At 38.0% G+C, this 26,479-nt stretch overlaps 1 protein-coding gene and 1 long non-coding RNA gene across 23 annotated transcripts in view; one reads left to right on the top strand and one right to left on the bottom strand.

Moving 5' to 3' along the window:
- The window catches only part of SVIL (supervillin), a 173,912-nt gene extending 157,888 nt beyond the window's left edge, over positions 1 to 16,024 (bottom strand). For 17 of the 22 annotated variants that reach the window (XM_087892926.1, XM_087892935.1, XM_087892942.1 and 14 more), the window contains exon 1: positions 15,524 to 16,024. The gene's annotated coding sequence lies outside the window, so the exon portion shown is untranslated. The remainder of the gene's footprint in view (positions 1 to 15,523) is intronic. The other 5 variants (XM_034402502.3, XM_087892945.1, XM_087892928.1 and 2 more) reach the window with 1 other exon arrangement.
- On the top strand, positions 15,748 to 25,425 carry LOC132709679 (uncharacterized). The gene is made up of 2 exons (XR_009620675.2): positions 15,748 to 17,353; positions 24,837 to 25,425. It is a non-coding gene; the product is annotated as an uncharacterized LOC132709679 (long non-coding RNA).
- The last annotated feature ends 1,054 nt before the right edge of the window (positions 25,426 to 26,479 follow it).

Raw genomic sequence — 26,479 nt, 5'->3', positions numbered from 1 at the left:
AGGCAGGATGCCCACTCCCATCAGTACCCTCCCTGACTCTCTGGCACTCTCCTGGCATTTTGGCCCTGGGCTACCAATTATGTGCAGCCCCTCCCCCACCGCTTGCTGTAAAGTAAGACAGTTTTTGCCTGAGTGCCATGATCAAACGCGCTGTGTCTCTGTTTGGTTTCAATCACTCCTCTCTTGGGCTTTTGGGGAGGGTTCCCCCATGCCTGGAAGGAAGTTGAATGAAAACCAGATGTGTTCCGGAAAACACAGATTTTCCAGAACACGTCTAACCGGATTGTAGAACTCAACAAAAAATTAGGTATCGGCTCTGCCGAACCAGCTGAATCCCACCATTGAAAATATCTCTCTTTCTTCAATGAGAAACACTTCAGAAACTTTAATTCACCTGTGTGTAAAAGAAAAAGGCAGAACTATACTCTTCCAATAAAGAATATTTCTGGCTCAGGATTGAACTGTGGAATCCTTGGTGCTCTGTAAGCTTGGCTCTTTGCTTGCAGACATTTCATTACCCAACCAGGTTAACGTCACTGATGATGTTATCTGGCTGGGTAATAAAATGTATCCAAGCAAACAACCATGCTCAGAGAATACCAAAGATTGCACGACTGTACTGTATCACACTATTTATACAGCATGCTTCATCTAGTCAGCTCCCAACTCAGCCAAATTTGTTTACAGATAGTTTAAGCATTTCACAATTCAGAGTGTCTCAATATTTTGAATCTGAAACATGTTGAGGTTGAAATGTTCCATTCCAGAACCTTTCCAAATTCAAAACAGACTTATTCTGAATTCAGAAATCCAGTTTCAAACTCCAGAAAAGTAGTAACAACTCTTTTCAAACTCAGAATAATTGCTTCACACACTTATACTTAAAATCATATTAGTAACACCCCACTTCCTCTGCTATTATTTAGCATACCAAAAGCCGGTGTACTAAGAATTGGCAATAATTCATTATATCATCAACTTCTTTTCCACAAGCGTAACAGATAGCAGTGGGTATGATTCAGATAGCCATAGACAATTCTGTAATGGAGAAGCTTGATTTTCCTGCCACTTTGTAGCTTAAATCCTTAACTGGAGGATTGATAAAATGGGATTTTGAAAAAACACCCCACAGTTAACTGAGCTTAGCAAGACAAAAGATTGAAAAGAGCAATTTAACATTTATAATATCAAACAACTCCATCTAGATATGAATACCTCTCCTGCCTTATGGCTGACTGATTTATGGTGTTCGCACAAGGTTCTAACCTCATTATTTACAAATGATTGCGAACACAACATAAGCCAACTTTTAATTTATGTAAAACTATCTGGCACCTATATGTCTCTATTTACATGAGGGTTGAGTCTGATATGACTTCCAAGTATGTGTTCCAAGCAACCTTGGAACACATACTTGTTGAAGAGAGTCAATTTTGAACAATGTTAGGAGTTGATAGCTCAACTTTAATCTTTGTCACTGTTAATAGAATGGAATGGAATGGAATGGAAGAGAAGAGAAGAGAAGAGAATACTTTATTGGCCAAGTGTGATTGGACAGATGAGAAAAAGATGACAGCAATAATGTCATACTACATGGGTAAATATCCTTAGACATACAGTAAGATAGTACTGTGATAAATAAAATGTTCAGCAGTGAGTATATATTGATTATAATATATTGAGCTTCTTCTCAATTTGTCCTTTCTGATATTCAGGAATTTCTTATTTACTGCATGGGACCAGAGTCCATTCTGCCAAGAAACTGGTTTTTTTTTTAAATATATGTTTTATTGGTACATTTTTTCTTAAACATAAAAAATTCCATGCCTATCTGGCTTGATCCCATCCTCTCAGTTTTAATTGATTCGGTTTTAATTAGGTTGTTTTAAATTATTTGGGCCAAAATTATTTAATTGTTTTTAAATTGTTTTTAAATTTTGTATACTATGTTTTATTTTGGCTGTGCACCACCCTGAGTCCTGCGGGAGAAGGGCGGTATAAAAATATAAATAAATAAATAAATAAATAAATAAATAAATAAATAAATAAATAAATAAATAAATAAATAAATAAACAAACAAACAAACAAACAAACAAACAAACAAACAGCATGTTTTCTGGGCATAATTAATTTTGAGTAAAAGTACAATAACCATAATCATACTTATAATCTTAATAAACGTATCAATATTAATCATAAAATAAAACAATTCATTTGTCCATTTTACAATATTTTCAATACAATTTTTTGTTATCTCTTTAAATTCTTTTTAAATTCTAATCTGTTTTTGTTTGTTAACCATTGGTAAAATATATTCCATGTTAAAAAGTATTCTGTTTCTTCCTTTTATCTTAAGTGTCAATCTATCCATCTTAGCACATTCTAATATTTTTTAAATTACACTTTTTTCTGTCAGAACCTCTTCATTTTTCCATTGTTGTGCAAACATTATTCTTGCTGCTGTTACTATATGCAAAATTAAATATATATTCCCTTTATTATACTGTTCTGGTAGTAATCGCAGCAGAAATATTTCTGGTTTCAAATCTATGTATTGTTTTATCATTTTTTCTAACCAAGTATGTATTTTTGTCCTTTTTTTTTTTTTTTTTTTTGGCCTATGGGCATGTCTACCACATATGATAATATGAACCTGGTATCTGATTACACTTCTAACATTTAGCTGATAAGTTTTCAAACATCTTTGCCTCACTGGTGGTAAATGCCATCTATAAAACATTTGGTACAGATTTTCCTTATAGGCCGTTAACATTGTTAATTTACAGTTTTTATCCCACAATTGCTGCCATTTGTCTAGTTCTATTGGGTAACCAAAGTTTTTAGCCCATCTTATCACTGTTTCTTTCACTTGCTCGTCTTCCATTTTAATACTCAGTAAGTAGCTATAGATTTTTGTAATTATTTTTCATCCGTCCCTAGTAATATCTGGTATAGTTCTGTTGGTTCTTTATAGAAACTGTATATTCTTGCATCTTTTTCATATCTTGATTGTATTTGCACATATGGCCACCATGCTAGATTGATCCCTTGATTAATCAGTTCTTGTTTGGATTTAAGTTCCCCTTTATCATACAAAATATCCTTATACCTTACAATTTTTCCATATTAATCACATTCATATGAATCAGTGCCTCGATTGCAGAGAGCCAGACTGGTATTTTTATATAATAACAACAACTTTATTGTCATTGTACATGTATACACAGTATACCCGTACAATGAAATTCACTTAACACCCAAAGACCAGGTCTTTCTTTAATTTTCCCCCATACAAGAGTAGTGCATTTCTAACAAGGTGCCTTTGAAAATATCCATGTATTTTATTTTTCACATACCATAAAAAGACATGCCACCCCAGTTGGAGATCATGTCCCTCCAAAGTTAATAGTCTTTTATACCTCAAGTTTACCCATTCTTTCACCGAGACAAGTGCAGAGGCCTGGTAATATAGCTCCCAGTCTGGCAAGTCAAGGCCCCCTTTCAGTTTAGTATCTTGTAGCAGTTTCAGTTTTATTCTTGCTTTTTTCTCTTGCCAAATATATTTTAGTATCATTTTGTTTAGTTCTTCAAAAAAAATTTTTTTCTAATTTTAGCGGAATTGTTTGAAATAAGAATAACAGCAAAATGTTCGTTTTTATTGTAGGCATTCTTCCTATCAACAATAGCTACAGGTTTTTCCATTTCTCCAAATCTAATTTAATTTGTTGTAATAGTTTCATATAATTATCTTTTTATAGTTGTGCATCTTGCTGTTAGCTGAATTCCTAAGTATTTAATTTTCTTAACTATTTGAAAATCTATCTTTTCCATTATTTTTTTTTTGTTTCTTTGTGACATTTTTAACTAGTATTTTAGTTTTTTCTTTATTCATTTTCAGTCCTGCAACTTCACCGTACTCTGCTATTATTTTTATTAACTTGGGTCCAAATTCTTGTAGTTCTTCTAAGATAAACACCAGGTCATCTGCAAATACCTGTAGCTTATATTCTTCTGTTTTTATTTCCATTCCTTTTATTTCTGAGTCTTGTCTAATGTTTCTATTAAGTACTCCCAATATTAATATAAATAATAGAGGGGACAATGGACATCCTTGTCTCTTGCCTTTTCTTATGTTAAAGTTCTTGGTCATATCCTATTTATTTATTTATTTATTTATTTATTATTTATTTATTTATTTATTGTTCGATTAATTAATTAATTAATTAAGTAAGTAAGTATTTATTTATTGGTTCAATTTATATGCCGCCCTTTTCCGGAGACTCAGGGTGGCTTACAATGTGTTAAGCAATAGCCTTCATACTTTTGTATATACCTGCTTAGTAGGGCTTTCGCCACCCCCCCCAAAGAGACATTCTTTTTTATACAAAGTCATCTTATTGCCCCCACAAACCGGGTCCTCATTTTACCTACCTCGAAAGGATGGAAGGCTGAGTCAACCTTGAGCCTGGTGAGATTTGAACTTGCAGTAATTGCAGGCAGCTGGTGTTACATAACAGTGCTTTAGTCTGCTGCGCTACTAAGGCTCCTTAACCATTTTCCAGTTTGCTTGGAATATATTGCCTCAATCATGTTAACAAATTTCTCCCCAAAGTCCATATATTTTAATTGTAATAACATAAATTGCCAATTTACATTATTAAATGCTTTCTGTACATCTAAGAATATCAATGCCATTTATTTTTTTGGATGCATTTCATAATATTCCAACGTGTTCAAAATGATTCTCATATTATTCCTAATTTGCCTTTTAGATAAAAATCCATTCTGGTCTGAGTGTACAAATTCATTCAAATATCTTTTTAATCTTTCTGCAATTATTGAGGCATATATTTTGTAGTCTGCATATTGGCCTATAGTTTTTTATCTGCATTAAATCTGATTCTTCTTTTGGAATCAGGTTTATATTTGCTTCCATCCAGGTATTTTGGCGTCTAACAGTAGTTCATTATAAACTCCCAAGATTAGCAAATCCAAAGTATCTTGTAAACATTTATAAAGCTCTGCCGGTAGTCCATCTGGTCTTGGTGTTTTACTATTTGTTTGTCTCCTGATCGCCTTTGTTAATTCCATCATTGTTATCTTTTCATTTAACATAACCTTCATTATTTCTGGTACTTTGGGTAATTCAGCTTTCTCCAAATATTGTTTTATTTTTTCTTCTGACACTTTCTCTTGATTATAGTTTTTCGTAGTAATTATGGATTATTTTCTTTTTAGTTTCATTTTGATATTGAAGGATTCCCTTTTCATCTAGCAAGCTGTGTATAAATTTCTTCTCTTTCTCCTTTTTCAATTTATATGCTAACCATCTTCCTGGTTTGTTGGCATTTTCAAAGTAATTTTGTTTTGCTCTTTTAATCTTTTGTGTTAATTCTTCTGTTTCCATTAAATGGAGTTTATGTTTTATCAGTCTCATTTGTTTTAATAAATTTCTTTTTTGCAGTACTTTCTGTAACTCTGTTTCCAGTCTTTTGTGTTCTTCTGCTAATCTCTCGTTTGCCTTTTTTCCTTATTCTTTTTTGCTGTATAGGTGATCATTAATCCCCGGATATATGCTTTTGCTGTATCCGATACATTTTGTAGTGAAGTCTCATCTTTTTTTATTCTCCTTGAAAGATAAGTCCATTTCTTTCTCCATTATTTGTATAAACTCTTTATCATTTAATATGGCTTGATTCAACATCCATCTCATTTTCTTTCCTTTGACCTTTCCATTTTATTTTCATTGGGTTGTGATCTGCCATACATTTGTTTCAATTTCTATCTCCTATACATTTGTTCTTAATTCCAGTGTCATCCATATCATATCTATTCTTGACCATGATTGATGTCTATCTGAGTAGAATGTATATTGGGTTTTCTCTAAGTTCATTTCTCGCTACATATCTTGAAGTGATAGTTCTTCTATCATTTTAAAGAAGGTCCTAGGGAGTGTTTTCCGTGCTTTTTACCTACTTTCGTACTTCTATAGTCCAGTTTTGCAACTACAATTGCATTGAAGTCCCACAACACACAAATATTTTCATAATCCATTTCAGCTATTTTCATGTAGAGTTGTTTATAAAATTCTTCTTGCTTATTATTTGGTGCATATATTGCTATCAAAAGTACTTGTTTTTGGTTTATTATTACCTCTATCATCAAAATTCTTCCTTCTTCATCTGTGTATATTTGTTTGGCATTTATTTTTTCCTTTATATATAAAACCACCACCCCTTTTCTTTTGTGCTAATGAAAAGTATACTTTTCCCATTTTGGGATATTCTAAAAGCCTACTATGTTATTTTTGAATATGAACTTCTTAGAGACCAATTAAGTCAAGTTTTAATTTTTGTAGTTTTGTGAAAGTTTTTTTTTTCCTTTTCATTGGTGAATTCAATCCATTTATGTTGATGGATAGCATCTGTATTTCTTCTTCCATCTTCTCACTTGTATATAGGTCATATTGTCCTATAGTTGATCTTATTTCTCTCTGTTCTTTGCTTTTGTTCCTTCTCTTTCTGCTTGTTCTGTTTTCTCAGACTCACTTTCTTCCACATTTGCTAGTTCTCTTTATCCTTTGCATTCTCCTTCCTCTCCCCTTCCCTGTTCTTCAGTAGTTCCAAAGTAACATTCATAAAATTCATATGCTTTATCTAATGATCCAGTCTATATCTTTTTTCATTCCAAGTTACCAAATTTCCCTCTGGTATCAGCCATATAAAATTTACATTGTATTTAATTAGCTGCCCTGTCAAGAATTGATATTGTCTTCTTACCATAGGTTTCTTACTCTTCTTAGCACCTGTTTCAACTCTACAATTTCTTTGCCTTTATATTGCAGAGGTTTATCACTTGCTTTTTTAAGTATTTCAACTATTATCATTGTCAAATCTAACATGAACTTCTCTTGGGAGATTATGTCTTCTCGCATAGGTTGTGTGTATTTGGAATATTTCATCAATTTCTGCTTGCATTTCCTGTTTTGTAATTTGTAAGACATTTGCCAGCAATTCTCTCATTATATCAGGTAGGTCTTCTCCTTTTTTCTCTTCTATGTTTTGGAATGTCAAGAAGTAAGTGGCCTTTTCCATTTGCAATGAAATCATGTTTTCCTCCAATTCTTTATTTTCCTATGCAAGTCTTTGATTCATTTTCTCCATTTTTTTCTCAGCTTGTTCTGATTTTTCCTCTATTACCTGAATCCTTTGTTATTTTTTTTCTATCATCTGTTCGAAATTCCCTATTTTTCATTCATGTCGTGTACAGTTTCTTTTATCTCTCCCAACTCACTCTTCGCTTCATTATGATTCTTTGTTATTGCCTCCTGTAAGGATTGGAACATTGTTATCAAGAGCCTTGGTAGTACAGTGGTCTAAAGCACCCTGTTATTAAGAACAGCTGCCTGCAATTATTGCAGGTTGGAATCTCGCCAAGGCTCAAGGTTGACTCAGCCTTCCATCCTTTCTAAGGTAGGTAAATTGACCCAGTTGTGGGGGCAATAAGCTGACTTTGTATAAATATACAAAGGATGAAGGCTATTGCTTAGCGCATTGTAAGCTGCCCTGAGTCTCTGGAGAAGGGCGGCATATAAATCAAATTTAAAAAAAAAATAAATTGATTTCTCTGCTTGTAACATGCTCTCTATCGATCTTTGACTTGATGCTGCAGATGTTGTTTTCTTTCCTAACTTGCTTAAATTTGGATTGCTTGTCATTTCTGCTTGTATCTACTTATATCTATTAACCAGGTTAAGTGGGACTTTAATTTAGTAAAATACACCACAATAATCTCCTAGCCTCAACCAATTTCTAACCCCGTTTTAAGCCAAGGAAAAGACAATCTTTTCTCTTCCTATTTCCCACCTGTATCACAATCTTATAATTTTTATAATCCACCAGATCAGTCCAAAAATTTATCTTGTAGTAGTGTGGAGTACTTCTTTGCAAATAATTATTTTCCTTTCTTCTTCTCTCAATAACTAGTATCTATAACCCACAATCCCAGGACGTTGCAATTTATTGCCTCTCATTACATGACTATTTGAACCCATGTGTTTGAAAAACAGGTGCTGGTCAATTCCTATGAAGGTCTATATATTTCATTCAACTTCTTGCCTACTTACCGTTTCTCTTTAACCAGATGAGTAAGTGTATTTTCTAAATTCTGCTTGTTTTTGGAGTTTAGTCTATCACTGTAATCCGGTACTATTAAATATTGCATTAGGTACTGCATTATAACATTACTTATTTGACAAATCATTTCAGATCGCCAAATTTTAGCACCTACACATTGTCAAAGTGCTCCCAGAATTAATCAGCTGTTTTTAAATTATTCTGGCCCATTTTCAAGTTTACTCTATCAAGAGCCGAATAAGTAGTTAAATTGGTTGAAACAGAATTCAGAGCACCAACATAGCTGAAATTATATATGTGAAAGCAGCTGACAGGACTACGCAGAGAAAAAATAGTGAAACAGCTGGGAAATGCAAAACACTTCTGGGCAGGCTATAATCCAAAATAATGCTGCATGTTTAGAGGCACACACACCATGAAGCAAGGGTAACAAGCAGCCAACTCAAGCCTGGCGCATGCACTCCAGCTGTTCCTTACTTCAGCCCATGCACAAGTAGCTACAATAAGAGATTGTAAAACAAATCGTTTAATCCTCAACATCAAAGAAAGCAGTTCAGTTACTAATATATGCAAGATTCACCTTGAATTCATTTTGCTGAATATTAATTACTGGATACTTACTGATCTGAAATAACTGGACATTACTTTAAAAAGGCACAAAAGAGAAAGGGTACGTACCCAGTTTTGCATGTACAGATCTAAGTCTCAGCATCTGAAAAGCAGCTGCTGAATATTATACATTATGATGCAACATGTTACACCTGGGTCAGAAAAACCCAGCTAAATCTTCATTTAGCTTGGAGATTTAAGTAATCTCTACACATGATCCTATGAGCTGTCTTGAGGAAGGACAGGATGAAAATGTAATTTAAAAAAAATAGGACAAGGTATCAGAAGGAGGATAGAGTTGTGAATGGATGGTAAGGAATCACTGAGTACAAGTGTCTCATTTGTGAGCCTAGTTTCCACAGGATTAAAAATAAAAAGAGTAGGAACCCCCACTTTTGGCATAAAAGATATGTAAATCCAGCCATTTCATCAATAAAGGATGATTTCCATTTTTTAATTGATATTTGAATATGAATAATATTTTAAGTGTATCTGTGTTGTTCCTGATAACTGTTTATTGATTACTACAAAATAATTTATAAACGCATGTTTCCTCAATGGTACATGACATCTGATTTTTATAGGTAAAAAAATTGCATTCCCATCCATGTTTTTCTGGAATATTTCCTTTCCCAAGAATAGTAAAATTCCAAGGGATTAAGACAGAAGGTCTCACTTTAATCCCAAATAGAAACACTGTTTACACAATTTAAATAATCTATAGACTCTCCAGAATGTGTCTTTATTTCTGCAGTCTCAAAAACAGAAATAGACTCAATATACTCTCTTTCATTGCTAGTTTTAGAGAGGATTGTTTTTTTAAAGAAAGCTTAAATACACTGTGATTTTTTTTCTTCCTGTTTAAATATAAACAGAGTAGTCAAACACAATCTTTAAATCCATTCCATTTATAAAGAATAATACCTTTTCATTAAAATCTGGAAGATTTAAGAACAGCTTTTAGCAAAGCATCTTGCTGCACGATTGTTGCGATAGGCAAGAACAGAAATATTTGGGAGATTTGAGCTAAGGATGATTCTAGTTTGGAAAGTGTGTCCAGTTTTTAAGTTACAATTCCTTGAAAGTAAATTCAACTTTTTGACATGAAATTTCAAAACAGTGGACTCTGAGCTACTAATTCCAACCGGATTATCCCAGCAGGTTTTAGAAGCTGGCATAAACTAAAACTATGTTTACATAACAGACTGAACCTCTAACAAGTCAATCATATTTCAGTTTCTACACACTGGCTTAACTCAACCCATGTAGCTTCAGTTCTTGGCTCAGAATCTCATGGGAATCCACAATTCTAAGTAAATTGCATAAACCATGATCAGAGTTACTCAAGTGAAACAGCTTTGTCTTACCTCAATCATGCCATGGAATTTTTAGAAACAACAAGATCTGCAGGAACAAATTTAAGATTATAAATCAGTCATTTGCTATCATTTCAAAAGCCGAGATCAGAGCATTTAAATGTATAAAGACCATAAACTCTGATTACAGCACTCTAAGCTTATCCTGTAGCATAAACTGCTTCATATCTTCATCTCATTTAAATTTGCCAGGTCAGAGTAACCAAATTCAGCTCATTATATCTAAAGGTGAGCTTTTAGAAATACAATGACTACACAACCAGAGAAAACCCATAGTTTTCTCTAATCCTCACATAAATTTTAGTACTTTACATTACACTTTCACCGTGTTGCTCAGTAAGACATTTAAGAAACCTTACTTCTTAGTCACTTACTTATAAGTACATCTTTCCCAACTGCAATTAAATGTGTAATTAAAATTGCATTTCCATCTATAACTGGGCCAATAAATTAAGCAAACATTTAGCATGAACAAGATTGAAATGCTGATGATTTTTAAAAAAATATTAAGATCTTAGGGTGGATAGGCGACTATTCTTAACTATGACATTTGTCACTTCCAGGCACTGTTTTTGGATGTTATTCAGCTTAGCTAGAACACTTTGCTTACCAAATAGTTTTGAACAATTCAGACTTCAGTCCAGTCTATACTTAGCACCACAGTAATTGTAGAAGTTCAAACTGAAGTGATTCAAAACAAACAGGATATTAACATGGGGAAGAACATAGTAACCTGACACCCAGTTCTGTTCTACTCACAGCTAAATAACACCAATACACAAAAAGAAACCCCTAAGAAACGTTCACCAGAGTCCAGCATCAAAATATGAAACAAATGAAATGTTGTGTATTTCAAAAATTCTGCATAGCTTGTAGCAACACATATAAAACTTTTTAGAAATACTTCCATTCATTTAACTTTCCATATTTTTCCTTTTCAACAAAGTGATAATGGTTTTCAGACCAAGGAGGATGATATAAATGCTCACAGATATTAGTTAACATTATGGCTTGAAGATTAAGCGTCGTACAATGAATGACAGTAACCATGTGGCCAGGGTAGATTTGATTTAAATCGAGTTGATTTAAATCACAATTTAAATCATAATTTAAATCACTAGTAAAAAGGCTTGATTTAAATCAACTCAATTTAAATCATAATTTTTAAAGAGCAACTGTCATCTCTGCTACTCCTTTGACCCACTGTTGACTCACCGATAGTCCCAGTGTTGCAGAATATAGCCTCATGCTACATAACTAAGCTCCATTTCATGCTGAATAAACTAAATTATTTATGTATCTTAAATAGAAAACTATCTTACGATAGATTTTTACCCCAAAAGTTTTTTATTAGAATAAATTCGATAAAAATCAAAAAAATCTGATTTAAATCAAAAAAATCTGATTTTTTTTTATTTTTTTAAAAAAATCATTGATTTTTATCCACCCTGCATGTGGCTTGCTTTTAGGAGATATTTACCAGAGCTGCAAGTTTTAACTGACAATTTGATTAGTTATGATAAAAGTTATAGCAGAGATTCACACTGTGAGTTTCTTCCAAACTTCTCATCAGATTCCAGGAAGATAAGGCTGAACATCTGCTATATTCCCAAGTGGCTGCAGGCTTCTGTATACATGAGAAAAATGGAAAGGGCTTTCATTGCAACCACTCTCACTGAAAATTACCTATTAAGAAAGCCCAATGGAGAGTAACTGAGCAATAATGTGCCCCCTTTGAAATGTATAGGAGAGCCATTTTAATGTAGTGGTTAAGGCAGAAGGCTAGAAACCAGGAGACTGTGAGTTCTAGTTCTGCCTTAGATACAAAGACAGCTGGATTTTTTTTTTTTTAATTTGATTTATATGCCGCCTTTCTCCGGAGACTCAGGGCGGCTTACAATGTACTCAGCAATAGCCTTCGTCCTTTTGTATATTTATACAAAGTCAGCTTATTGCCCCCACAAACTGGGTCCTCATTTTACCTACCTTAGAAAGGATGGAAGGCTGAGTCAACCTTGAGCCTTGGCGAGATTCGAACCTGCAGTAATTGCAGGCAGCTGGTCTTAATAACCAGCTTAATAACAGGGTGCCTTAGACCACTGTACTACCAAGGCTCTTGGTAGTACAGATGACCTTGGACCAATTATTCTCTCTGACACTTAGGAAAGAAGCAATTGTAAACTACTTCTGAAAAACCTTGCCAAGAAAACTGCAGGGACCGGTCAAAAACTGAAGACAAGCGGGTGCATGGATGCACACACACGCACACACACACAGTGTAAGATTAGTCAGGGGTTTAGCCTCATCAGAAATAAGAGTATACAGTAACTGTCTTCTGTTTTTGAACCATTTAACAGGCCAATATAATTTAATCCTAGCAGAGTTTTATAGAGAAAGCCAACTAATTTCCCAATCATTCTCTTTGCCTACCAACGTTGACTTTCTTCTTCAGAAAGGACTTTGGCCTGAAGATCCGACTGCAATTTATAGCACGATTGCAAATTTTAGTTTAACCCAGTGTTTTCCAAACCTGGCTAAATTACCCCAAACTGGATAAAAATAGTCTTTCTTTGGATAACAATGCACAAGGGCATTACCCAATTACAAAACAGGGACATTGAAACGGACTTTTTTTTTAAAAAAAAAATTACTTACATTGGGTAAAATTGGCTTTCTGATAAAATGGTTTTGTAAAACGAAGGGAAAAATTTGGGAAGTCCTGGTTGCTGTTTTATCATTCCTTCATTTCTGTAACTATTTGCATTTAAATTGATGACGATTCTCAGGCATCCAGGTAAAGCTGTCTGAAAGTTGGGTCATGGCAATTGGACTTCTTTTCTGTTTTGGCTTGCAACGTTTTAGTGTTCTCATTCAAATAGCTTCTTCAGATTACTTGGATTTCTTTTCATTATTAGGAATGAAAAATAATTTCATTATTTTTGCCCTACTTGATCTATTTTCACTGAATGCTATCAGAGCCACAAATGTGGCCATAAGAAGGCAAGGAAACACCTTTAGGTAGATACTCCCTGAGTTGTTTTGTTTTCCAGATGTTTCTTTTTTCCTTCCTTCTTGAGTTATAAGGACATTTTAAGTGGATTGTTAAGCATTTATGTCATTCGCTGCTCTGCTTACTTTTAAGACATGTCTGTCAGGCCACAAATAAATAAGAATATGGAAAGATTTTGGAGTCTGTATTTCTTAAAGAATTTGCTAATATGTAGGCTGTAAATACAAAAAAATAACATTTAGGTAGACAACTACAGTATTGTATCTAAAACCCTTTCAATGTTGGTTTCCAGATTAAGTTAAAAACTCCTTTTTTTCCACAGAATGTTTAATTGGCATTTATTCTTCTTACTATTGTAGCTTTAAAAAATGAGGATCAGAAAGCCTAATTTCTATATTGACCAGATTAGATAACTCTTAATCTTGGAAAGAAACACAGGATAAGATTTACCTTTCAAAAAACAAAGCTTCTTAGTTTGTAAATCATTCATCAAATCAGCCATTTTTTAAAATTATAACAAAATAAATAAAACCTGAGTTCTGCCATACTCACTTCACTAACTCTATTCCAAACAGTAGTGGGTCATTATTGTTGAACTACAACTCCCAGCAGACCCAGCCAACATGGTCAGTGATAAAAGAAGTTAAAATATAGACTTTGGCCACATTTGGAAGGCATCACTGGTTGAGATTAAATCCTTTTATGGGGTATCAGGCCAAGAGCTATGCTTCAAGGTTTTACCTCTGAATTTGGGAACTCCGCTGTGTTTCTTTTATTTACGTTGTCTGCTATAAGAAATAGCATGGGCATTAGGAAAGGCAGAATGAAAAACTTGTAAAGTATCAGCCAAAGGTATTTTATAGGTTATTTAATGGAGGGAAGGGATAAGGAGTTTGGATGAGATCTAGGCTTTAAGAAGTTTCTACTTCACCAAAAGAAACATTTTTGAAGTCCAACTGCTGTGCAGAACAGGCAGGCTAAATATTTCCCAACTCTGGTTTATGCATTCTGCAAAATCAAAAACTATCTGGATTACATTTCTTTAGCAGCTGGCTGCATTTCTAAAATTTAAATCTGAAATACCCTGTATGTCTGCCTATATATACAATTTAAATGAACTGAATTCTAAAACTTTTAATCTATCCATGGCCAAAGATAACTAATGTTAAGTTAAACAAAGGTTTGTTTAACATTTAGTATCATTTTTCCTGAAAGCTAATCCCTTTCTCTTAACACTGTTCTGTTCCTGAAGGTAGAATCAAATGTACCCCTGCAGTTGAATAATAGGAAACATTACTATTATTCAAGATAGCCAGCTTGTAAAGCACTTTAAGTTTAAAATCTATCCAGTTGCGAATAACAGCTTGCTTTATGTACGCTATGGTGTGCAAAGTTTAAGGAGAGCCTCCTTAGACTCAATGAGGACAATCTCAAGGGATGCCTGGAGAAAAGCAAAAATTGAACAGGACTATGTTGATATTTAAGATAATTGCTGAAACCAGAAAACTCTTTGAAAACACTCCAAGGCAGTAGGTAAAAATATAAACAGACTGAAGCATGTTTAATTTTCAACTGGCCTGTGCCCAGTGATGCAATGAAATCCTTTTAGATTCTGGGTTGAATGGTTTTATGCCACTCCTTAGACAGCAACATGTATTGTTATTTACTTCAGAATGGAAGAGGGAGACAGCTTTGCTATCCTCAAGGTGTTTTCCCTCAGCTTCTATTGAGCAGAAGGATGGATTTTTTTAACGCTATTTTTCCTCCTTTGGACCCGCTGATAAGCCTATTAAAGGGCGCTCGCTCCATATCAGAAACAAACAAAACTTGGCACCCCATGTGAGACTCGACACCGCGCTGTCAGCTGGCTTCCAAGAACATGTTGCTGGTACTTGGTTGACAGAAAGCCTGCAGCAAGGCACACTGGAGCAATTAATGGAATTACTAGGGCTACAATCTTGCGCCCAGAGCACCCCTTTAGCCCAAAGCTGCTTCTCAGCAAGTGGGCGGATGTGCACCGTCCCCGGAAGCGAGCCAATTCATGCCCTGGAAACCAGCTTCGCTTGCAGCCCAGGGAGCTTTTGAACGGCAACCGGGAGGAGATCCCACCACCCGGCAATGCACAATAGCCCTCCTTGCCCTCCCTTCCCCCACGCCAAGGGTGGGCTTCTCAATGCGCTCCTGTAAGCCTCAACTCCGAGCGAACCACCTTCCTTCCCTCTTTCCCCAACGGCGCGGCGTTGCAAAATCGTCTTACCTCTCCCCTTCCCCCAACCCCGTCTCTTTCACACAACCCGACCCCTTCCTTCTCTTGAGGGCCAGCGCTATTTGGCCGCCTCGCTGCAAAGAAAAGAAAGCGCAAGAAAGTCCCGAGCCGGAAGAGTCACATTACCTGTCTGACCCAGGCTGCCAACCGAGCGCGGGCGTCCTCCACCTGCCCTGCTCCTGCTTGCGTCCTGATCCCGGCTGGCCAAAGGCGGGCAGCGCGCGACTTCCCCAACAAAGGAGAAACTTCTGCGAATCGTGCGCGGCGGCGAAGCAGGCAAGGAGCGCGAGCAGCTGGCTGGGGAGGGCGGGCAGGCAGGCTCGCGGGCGCCCAATGGGAAAGTTAGGTTCGTGCAGGAACCGCAGCTGCTGCTGCTGCTGCTGCCGGTGCGTCCGCCGACCTGGCCTGGTTGGAGGGGAAGCCGCTCCGACCGACCGATCGACCGCCGGCGGCAGCAGCCTTGAATTGTGTGACCCCGGGCGGGCAGGAGCGCCAAGGAGTGCCTTCGAGCTGGGACGGAAGGGGAGGGCTGCCGCCTTCGCCGCACCCTTGTCCGCCACACAGCACAAGAGCGCGGCGAGTGCTGGAAACGCTTCCTCTCGGTGGGGGCGGAGACCAGGGGCGCCCTGTCTCCCCCTTCCCGGGTATGAATCAGGAAGAGAAAAGAAAGGCGAGGCTGATCAGCTGCTACCCCGCCGGAGGGTTAATTTTATTGGGCAGCTCCCAGCACTCGGGGAGAACAAAGAGTTGCTTTGGGGCATGTCAAGAGCGCTTTTCCATTTAGGGAAAGTGACTCTCTAGCTCTGGGAGATTTTTTTTCCCCCCCTTAAATCTTCTGCGGTGGTTTCACCTCCCAAGCCCTCCTTGCCTCAGGAAAAGAGATCATAAAAGGCTTTATGTTGCCTTGCTTTAGCTGCTTTGAAAAAGTTCAGCAGGGTCAGGATGGGTTAATATTTCTAAAGCAGGCCTCCGGGAAATCCCAGGACTTCTGGATTTCCAAGAGGCTCTTAGGAATCCCAGGACGTGTCAAAGATGAGAGTTAAGATGCTACTCGATTAGAACCAAAAAGATCCACGATTGAATCAACTCCCTGCCATGGTGGTACCACTACCTGATTTGGAACCAGTCATTCTCTCTGCATCATAATAAGAACATTTCTAAGAGTGGTGGATGTAGGAAATTAACATACACATATTGTGATCAATTGTGGTCAGTTGAGGATCCCCTGTATAATAATGTTCAACTATGAAGATCAATAGCGGAGTTGAACTGCTGTAACTCTTAATCCAACTTTTCCAAATCCCAACTTTGGAAGGATTTACCTCTTAGAAACAATGTGTTAAATCTGCATTACTTTGTAAAAACTGTTATTTTGTCCCCCATACCCAAAGCGGTATATCAATTATGTATGTACATTAAACATATAACCTGAGGATGGGGTAACTTTGGCCCAAAGACATGCTTAACTATATTCCCCCAAAATTTATTTACCATTCCAATCATCTACTCTGGAGCTCACAATCCTAAATTTGGGCAGCTGAGAACCATATCAGTTACAGGGGGTTGAACTAAAGCAATGTTTCTTCTTTTTTTTTAATTGTAGTGTGTCTATTTTAGGACCTACCATAGTATTCATTTGTTCTGTAACTAAAAATAACAGAAAACTGCAGAAATGAACAGACCCTGTCCCAAAAAACAGATTTGATAACCTCAGTTGAGGTGCGCAGTAAGTTGTTGGGTTGTTAAGATTATTGCACAAGATTATTGCACAAGGCATAAACTATATATGAAAATTAAATCTAAGCCAACTCTGATCTTTAAACCTTTTGCTTCCTTTTAAACTGCTACGTAAGAAAGAGATTCAACTATTGGCCCTCCTCGTCTTTTCCCAGCAAAGTTAGAAATTGAGGACAGGATCTCCATTTGATCATCCATCCCACTGGCTACATTCACAAGGTACATTGAACTTACTTATTGCACTTATCCACTGTCTTTTCTGAGATCAGGCAGCACACATGGGAGTTACCATTCATTCTGGCTGTACAACCATCTCCTTATGCAGTGGTTGGGCTGAGGGAGTCATAGGCCCTGTGCACAGGACCATTGCTTGAATGAAAACATAGATCTGACTCCCTGCTGCCAATCCAACATCTTAATAATGGGCATATTTCAAATCTCAGCACATGTAATTAGTTTTATTGGTTTATGGTCTAACTGAATAAATAATGGATAACTGTGTCATGCAAGTATAACCGGTATTTCTTTTACTAGGCAGTTAAAATATCTACCTTACTCCCAGTCTTTAATACTGTTAAAAATATTTTTTACATGAGCATTAAATTACCTGAATTATGCTATTCTTTAACTGCCTAATAAAAGGAATACCGGTTCAATATAGTAAGTATCTATCTTACTCCAGTCTTTAATATCATTAAAAATATTTTTACTTGAGCACTAAATTACTTGAATTATGCTATTCTTATTATATTGAACTATGCTGAACTTCCTTTGAGGAAGGAATCATATTTAGTAGCATTTAATATAATATATTATCAGGATATTGGTTTAAAGGAGATGCAAATACTGTAGGTAATCATTTGACCCTAGGTTGACAGAATTCTAAAATAAGATGACATTCTTAAAGTTAATTCTTAAACTTAAGGAGCCTGGTGGCACAGCAGACTAATAGCCTGTTATTAACATTCAGCTGCCTGCAATTACTGCAAGTTCGAATCTCCCCAGGCTCAAGGTTGACTCAGCCTTCCATCCTTTCAAAGGTAGGTGAAATGAGGACCCAGTTTGTGGGGGCAATAAGCTGACTTTGTATAAATATACAAAAGTATGAAGGCTATTGCTTAACGCATTGTAAGCCGCCCTGAGTCTCCAGAGAAGGGCGGCATATAAATCAAATTAAAATAAAAAAATAAAAAAAAGTTGAATATTGGGGCTATGTCCAAATGAATGCTTTGATATATGCAAGCAGTAAAAATTAGGGCATTCCAGACAGAGTTATACAATTCCATAAAGACTCCCAGGGAAAACAATTCCTTTAATATTAATTCATTCATATACTCTGTGTGCACACATACACTCAAACATGCTGTGTTTGTAACTGTATACACCTAATGTATACATTAATTAAGCATCATCTTCAGGCTTCTCTGGGAGAGAAGTTTTGGGAGGAAGGGGGCCTGGATAGCTATGTAGGTAGATGACTTCAAATTAGGATTGACTATCTGCGTAAGTCTCTGCAATTCTCAAGATTTCTTAAGTGGTCTGCCATTGCCCACTTCCTAGGGCTGAGAGAGAGTGACTGGCCCAAGGTCACCCAAGGTCTTGAGGTTTGTGCCTCAAGAAGGAACTTAACAGTCTCTTGATTTCTAACAGGATGCCTTAGCCACTATAGCAAACTGGCTCTTTCTTGGATATTTATTTCATTGCTTTTCTCCAATTGTTTGTGTATACTCTGGAGATCTAGAAGAGTGTACTCAAATCAAATCACATTGTTAAAACAATTCCATCTTATGGGATGTCAGAGATGGGCTTCTTTGTGGCTGGGCCCTCTTCTGAACAGCATCCACCCAAACAAATCCACATGGCGGGACCTTGTTGACTTTTAAGAAGGTCTTGGGATATTCTTCATCAGGTTTTGAGGCAATTTGAGATCCCACTTTTGAAACTGATGGATGTCTGCATAGTGTTTCTAGTTGTGGATTCCCCAGCATGGGTTGCCAAAGTATTTTGTTTTGTTTATGGCGATATGTGCACCATTGAGAGACTTGAAAGAACAGATTAGGGCTAAATCATCATCTGGAAAATCTATGTCAACCATGCTTGCCTGGGCTTCATATGAGGCATGTAATATAGTTAATATATGTGTGTACAATAATGTTTAAGGTTTATGATCTTGTGGGGCTACGTTACTAGCTCTCCAGAGCTACATGTGGCCCATGGGTTGAACATGCATGATGTATCCGGTTGCTAGGAGTCAAAAACGACTTTATGGCACATAATTTAAAAGGTCACACAGTACCTAGAATTGCTGTGGCAATTAAGCTGGTTCACAATTGATTAAATTTGACTAAATAAAATGGTTTTTTTGTGGCAAAACCAAATGAAAAGTAGCCTTTGGTGTGCTGTAGTCTGTTCTACAAAGATGATCCTTCATTTGACAACTTGTCTGCTGCTAGATTGTCCAGGCCAAGCCCCAAAAGAAAGACCCGCAGGAGAACGTAGGGCTGTGAAGCTGGCCCCCCACAATTAGCAAATGACTAACAGATGGAGCTGGCCTACATATTATCTTGTCAGTGTGCTGCAAGGGATGAGAGATAGTGGGTTCTGTTTAAACGACAGAACAGCGGCCCTTTTTTTTTTTTTTTTTTTGTATTTCTAGACAAACGTTATGCAAATTTACGACGTCCTATTTTTTTGAGGGAGGGAGGGATTTCCTCCTTTTTTTCCCCCTTGCCCATTGAGCCTAAATGACCAGGCTCGAATCGCATTCGTTTCCACAAGGGAACCTTAGTTGGCGAAGAACCACGAAACAAAGCACGTTTCTGAGAAGAAGCGAGTTCCGTGGAGGGACGTCCTTGCAACATCTTGCGAGTGAAAACCTGTTGCAAAATCCTTGTTCCAAAGTCACTTTGAAAAAATGCCTCCTGACTCAGCAGCCGCTATTCTCGCCCCAGACGCAAATCGAAAGCTGGCTAGCTAGCTTGCAGTCTAGACCACGTTCAGATCATTGATTTCATTAAATCAGCCTTAGTGAAGCCGCGGACCAGTCAGCCCGGTTCCTAAGGGAAGTTTCCCGCCTTTCAGAACTAAAGCAAGCACGTTTGCAAATTGCAAAGGCGAGCGTTGAGAAAGAGGATTTCCCTTCTGCTTTTTCGAAGAAGTTGCTTTTGTTCCACCTCCGATTTCGCGACTTACCTCTCCCAACCGGCAGCCCCGCGGAGTTATTAATTGCAAAGACGCGAGCCTTTCTTGGCGCTCCTGCTGCAGCTGCTCTCAGAAAGCGACCGCCTGGCAGCCGACCTGGTTCGCCGGCATCCGTAAAATTGAGCCGCTGCCCGGCTTTTTTCCTGGCTCTTACTCCGTTTTAAAGGAACCGCATCTCATTCTGACTTTCGTGCGGTTCTTCCCGCACGGGCAACGTGCAGGTTATGGATTGAGTTCTACAGTGCTCTCTCTGCCTTGCAGTGATCAGACCTCGTAAAATAATAAAGTTTCTGTCCCGTATGCTCACAGGTCTTGCACTGTAAATATATTTCACAACATTCCCCAACGGACACTGGGAGTCAGCTCAGTATTGGCTTTTTTTCTGAGAAAGTTCACACAGTACATTTCACAACAGAATCTGTTGTTAAAACTCAGCTGCGTTTGCTCAGTTCATGATCTGTGCTATCCAAAGCCGGAAAATTGGTTTAATAGGGAAATAATAATTAAGTTTCAAGGAGTAGCATCACTGTGAGTTTGTTCGATGTAGCCTTTAAAAGAACAGCACTAGAAACACATACTGAGTTCTGGTTCTGACTTAAATGTGGTTGCCAGCTGAGTGACCTTGGGCCACTCCCTCTCAGTTGGGGAAAGGCAAGGGCACAGGACTCCTTGCCAAGAAAATCTTGCCAAGAAAAATGCAGGGACTCGTCCTGACAGTTGCCAGGTATCAAGACTGACTTGAAGGCACCAAACCACACACACACACACACACACACACACACACACACACACACACAAACAAACACAAACATATAGTAACACTGTAGCCTTACTCTCAGTCTGAAATTCTGTTATTTACTTTAAAGGCTAGATATTTTCTGAATCTACAGAATGTGTTCAAACGGTAGTGAGATGCTAGAAGTTACAATAAAAGCCTAATAGCCATAAGAATTGCTAGTTCAGCCTTCCTATATGGCATTGCCCATGTTTGGGATTTGAATGCTTCTGAGTTTAGTTCCCAGATTGTAGAAACGGCCACAAAAATTGCAAATCACTGTTGTGGACATATAGGACACTGCAACAAGTCATCAATGGGAGCCAGTTGCAAGCACTTGCCTCTTGAACTTTTGTCATTAAGCAACCAGTCATAAATCAAGGACTACCGTGTTTTCCCCCAAATAAGACTCTGTCTTATATTTTTTTTGAACCCTGAAATAAGCGCTTGTTCTTAATGTCGTGTGCTCAAAAGCCTGATTGGGCTTATTATCAGGGGATGTCTTATTTTGGTGGAAACAGCATCTGTATACTGTCTATTTGTGCAACTCTAAAATTATTCTCAGACATGTTAAAACAGGAATGTCAAACTCAAGGCCCGTGGGCCAGATCTGGCCCGGGGGGCTGTCCTGGAAACAGTGAAGGAACCGGTCATGATGCCTCTGCCAGTGAAAAAGGTTTGCAGGAGGCCGTCGCAGCTGAAAACAGAGCTTGCAAGGGCCGCGGGTAGCCCTCCGGAGTTTTCGCTGGAAGGGGGTTGCAGGAGGCTGTCGCAGCCAAAAATGGAGCTTGCAAGCCCGTTTTCTCTGGCAGAGTGCTTGGGCCACCACAGGTGACCCTGACACGAGTGACATCAAGCTGGCCACACCCACCCTGGCCACGCCCACCCGGGCTCCCAAGGTCAAACACAACCCTGATGTGGCCTTCGAGGAAATCAAATTTGACATCCCTCGGTTAAAATTTATCTCTGGAAAAAAAATCTTGAATTTTACCTAAATTGCTGCTGTCGGCTAAACTCTTCTTATCCAAGAGCCCTGTGGAAAAGAACAGGGCATAAGTCAAAGGTTGGGCTGTTCTAAAATAAGAAGGCTGATGCTAAGAATATCTTTCTCCAGGTCTGCTCATCTCTAGCATAGTCCTCCCCAAGCATCCTCTCCCTGCTGGATGTCACCTCCTGGGTAGATTCTTCCTAAACAAGAAGACATTCCAAAAGGTAGCAAGTGCTATCTGGCGCTTTCCAGCTCAACCCTCTTCCTTGATATGAGCTTGGATACTTATTGGGAACTTAATGCAGCTCCCACAAGATAAGAGGCTATTCTGTTGAATTGGTTGGTGCTGGGAAGCAGGTGGGCAGCTCCATTTTGGACCAGGTGCAGCTTCCAAACCACCTTCAAGTATAGCCCCGTGAAAAGTGATTTACTGTAGTGTAAAGCAGATTTTTTTTCAACCTATGTTCCATAGGTGTCACTAGGGGTTTGGCAAGAGAGAGTGATTGAAAAACAGTAATGGTTTTTGAACTTCGCACACTACACAGTGTTAATGCTTGCAATAGTGGGAATTTTTACGTGCCACGACCTAGCTACCAGACTGAGACTGCTTTGGTCTTTGTAAAACATGGATTGCGCAGGTTTGATGTGAATTGTATTGTGATTTTTTTTTAGCAGGCGTTCCTTGAAATCTGTAAATTATTTCAAAGCGCATCCAGGATAAGAAAGTTGAGAAGGATAGTTTAGAACCTTTTCCCCATGTTTTTATTAGCTGGAGGTCAATGTGGCAAGGCAAAAGAAAATGAGAAAAAATTAAATTTAAATTAAAAATTAAAAGGTTCTAAGTTTTTACATCAGTTTTGCTTCCCAAACTGTTTTCTTTTTTCAATACAGGCAGTCCTTAATTTACGACCGTTCCAAGTTACAACAGCACTGAAAAAATGACCATTTTTCACACGTATGACTGCTGCAGAGTCATGTGATTTACATACAAATGTTTGACAACTGGTTCATATTGATGACGGTTGCAGTGTGCTGGGGTCATGTGATCTGCTTTTGTGACCTTCTGACATACAAAATCAATGGGGAAGCCAGATTCGCTTAACAGCCGTGTTACAAATTTAACAACTGCAGTGACTCACTTACCAAGAGCCTTGGTACTACAGTGGTTTAAAGCACCCTGTTATTAACACAGCTGCCTGCAATTTACTGCTGGTTCGAATCTCTCCAAGGCTCAAGGTTGACTCAGCCTTCCATCCTTTCTAAGGTAGGTTAAATGAGGACCCAGTTTGTGGGGGCAATAAGCTGACTTTGTATAAATATACAAAAGTATGAAGGCTATTGCTTAACGCACTGTAAGCCGCCCTGAGTCTCCGGAGAAGGGCGGCATATAAATCAAATTAAAAAAAAAAAAAAAAACATCGGTGGCAAGGAAAGTTGTAAAATGGGGCAAAACTCACTTAACAAATTTCTCACTTAGCAACATGAATTCTGGGCTCAGTTGTGGTTCTAAGTCGAGGGCTGCCTGTACTATATTCCCCCGTTTCTCTGCATGTGTGTGTACACATGCACAAAGAGGAATGAATCAAATGTATAGAGCTTAATGAATTCCAATTTATATAGGTACAGTCATTTAACATCTTACCCCGTGGTGACCATTTGTGGAAGCGGTCCGTTGCAACAGCAGGAAATTGCCAAGAGACGTTAAGGAATTGATGTTTAGCAACATAACGATCAATGTGCATCAAATAAGGACCAATTTAAATCTAACAGCTGGTAGTGATAAACAACATTGTATTTATCAATGTAGGAACAGTATGCCACATCAGCCTAAACTTTTAAAGATTATAATTCAGGCACTATACATATACCAGATATGTCTATGTTCTATTAGTGAATGAAGTTGAAGAAGGACATTTAATCAAAAGTGGAATCTTCTGACCCTCTCCTTATGACCATTCCAGAAGAGAAAGGGTACACAAAGGGCCCCAGTACTTTAATGCAGATCATTAGACTGCAAACCATACAGTAGTGGCCAAAATTGTGGAAACCTTTTGGGAAAAGTGTATTTTTGAGGTTTGATGGCTAATAACACCACTTTTTTTTTGGAGTTTCAAGATAATCATATTCCACTGCTGGAATGGCCTGGGAACAGCCCAGACCTTAACCCAGGGGTGAAATCCAGCAGGTTCTGGAGAACCGATACCAGAAATTTTGAGTAGTTCAGAGAAGCGATAGTGGAAATTTTGAGTAGTTCGGAGAACCGCCAAATACCACCTCTGGACGGCCCCAGAATGGGTGGGAATGGAGATTTTGCAATATCCTTTCCCTGCCATGCTCACCAAGCCACGCCCATCAAGCCACACCACATCCACCAAGCCATGCCCGCAGAACCGGTAGTAAAAAAATTTGAATTTCACCACTGCCTTAACCCAATTGAAAATCTATGGAGCCGACTAAAGAAACTTGTTAGTCAGAAGCGACCCAGCAATAAAACCCAGTTAATAGAAGCAATGATTCACATTATAATAGCTGCAGAACTAAAAGACTTGGTTCACTCCATGGAAAGATGTTGTAAGGCCATAATTCATGCTAAAGGTTACCAACTAAGTATTAACTGACATGATGATAATTTTTGCATATCTCGTTTTTTCTATGGTGATAATTTTTGGATATCTAATTTTTTCTATGTGTTTCACTTTTCTTTAACTGCTATTCTAATAGCAAATCCTTCATTACAGTTATTGTTGTGGTCCGCCAGCAGCCTGTGAAGCTGACAGCGGAGTCGGACAGCGATGAGGCAGAGGAAGAACCTGGGCCAGTCCTGGAGGCTGAGGAAGGCCCGGATGAGGGCTCTGCGTCAGAGACAGAGATGGGGCCAGGGCCATCAGGGAGTGAGGTGCCGACTCCAGAGCCTGATAGGAGTGAGGCAGAGGAACAAGAGGAGCCTATTCCTAATGCACGCATGAGAAGACCTGCCAGAAGGCAAGAACAGCTCAAACAAAGAGGACAACTCGGGAGTAGGGCCAAGAGATGATTGGCCATCTCCCATAAGGCTTAAAACAGACCAGCAATGTCGTTTGGGCTTTGCCAGAAAACAACGTTGGTAGCTTCGTCTTCTTCTTTGTCTACGTCTTGTATTTATTTTTGTATCTGTGACTTCTGAACGTTTGCCAAGAAAGGTCTTTGGCAGTTTGCCTCATTGGACTAAGGTTTGCGATAGGACTAAGAAATTTGTGTTGGGAAGAATTTGCTTTAATTTAGTTGAATGACGCTGGGAATGAAGTAATTCTCAGGTGTTCGAATAAAGTTTGTATGTTTTTTCACTGACTGATTTTCCTACTACTTACTTGGACCTGGATCACAACAGTTATTGCATTACATTCTTTTTTTTTTTTAATTAGATTTATATACCGCCCTACTCCCGAAGGACTCAGGGCAGTGAACAGGCACAAAATAAAATATATAGATACAAAAGTTAAAAGGCATAATTAAAACCAGATTAAATAATTTATCCGAGACAATTAAAAATCCCAATAATTTAAAACAGATTAAAATTTTGATTTAAAAGAATTTTAAAACGGGAGAAAATTAGGCCAGGCCGGCTTGATTAAATTAACTTTCCATTGATATATAATACTACTCCCTTGATATTGATATACTACTCCCAAACAAAGTGGTGTTGTTAGCTAGTTTTAGAAAATACACTTTTCCCAAAAGGTTTCCACAATTTTGGCCACTGCTGTAGTTTATTGCAAACAATGCAGTATCTTGCAACTGGAGAATGTTAAGGGCATAGACCTGTCTCCTTGGGAACTGCAGCCATGTATTTTGCTTAGGCAAACATTCCTCCCTACAGTCTGCTTTCTAATATTAGTGCAAATGTTTTTTTTACCAATATCAATGAAAGAATTCCCTATCTATATGGATAGTCATTGACTTATGATCAGTCACTTAGTGACTGTTTGAAGTTGCAGTAACCCCTTCCCTCAAAAGCTACTTATGGCCCGGTTTTGAAGTTCTGACATTGAGGTTACATGACCACATTTTGACACTCAACAACCGGTTCACATTTACACGGCTTGCAGCATTCTGCAATCAGGTAAACACAATAGTTCTGCCAGAAACTGGTGTTTACTTTCAGTTTCCGGTGAAACCCAGCCCATAGTTTACAATAGGTTCACTTAATGACTGCTGGATTTGCTTAATAATTGCTGCAAAAAAAAGTCATAAAATCAAGTCTAGTCATAGGGTGACTCGCTTTACGACCATTGCAACTAACAACAATTCAGTGATGCGGTGGATGTGATGGGCCGGTGCTTGGAGGCTGTGAGGGTCTGGATGGGAGTCAACAGGCTCAGACTTAACCCAGACAAGACTGAGT

Source organism: Pantherophis guttatus, chromosome 4, assembly GCF_059756535.1.
Source record: "Pantherophis guttatus breed Tessera chromosome 4, ASM5975653v1, whole genome shotgun sequence".
NCBI classification, from domain to species: domain Eukaryota; kingdom Metazoa; phylum Chordata; class Lepidosauria; order Squamata; family Colubridae; genus Pantherophis; species Pantherophis guttatus.
This window is presented reverse-complemented; position numbering and strand designations above follow the sequence as displayed.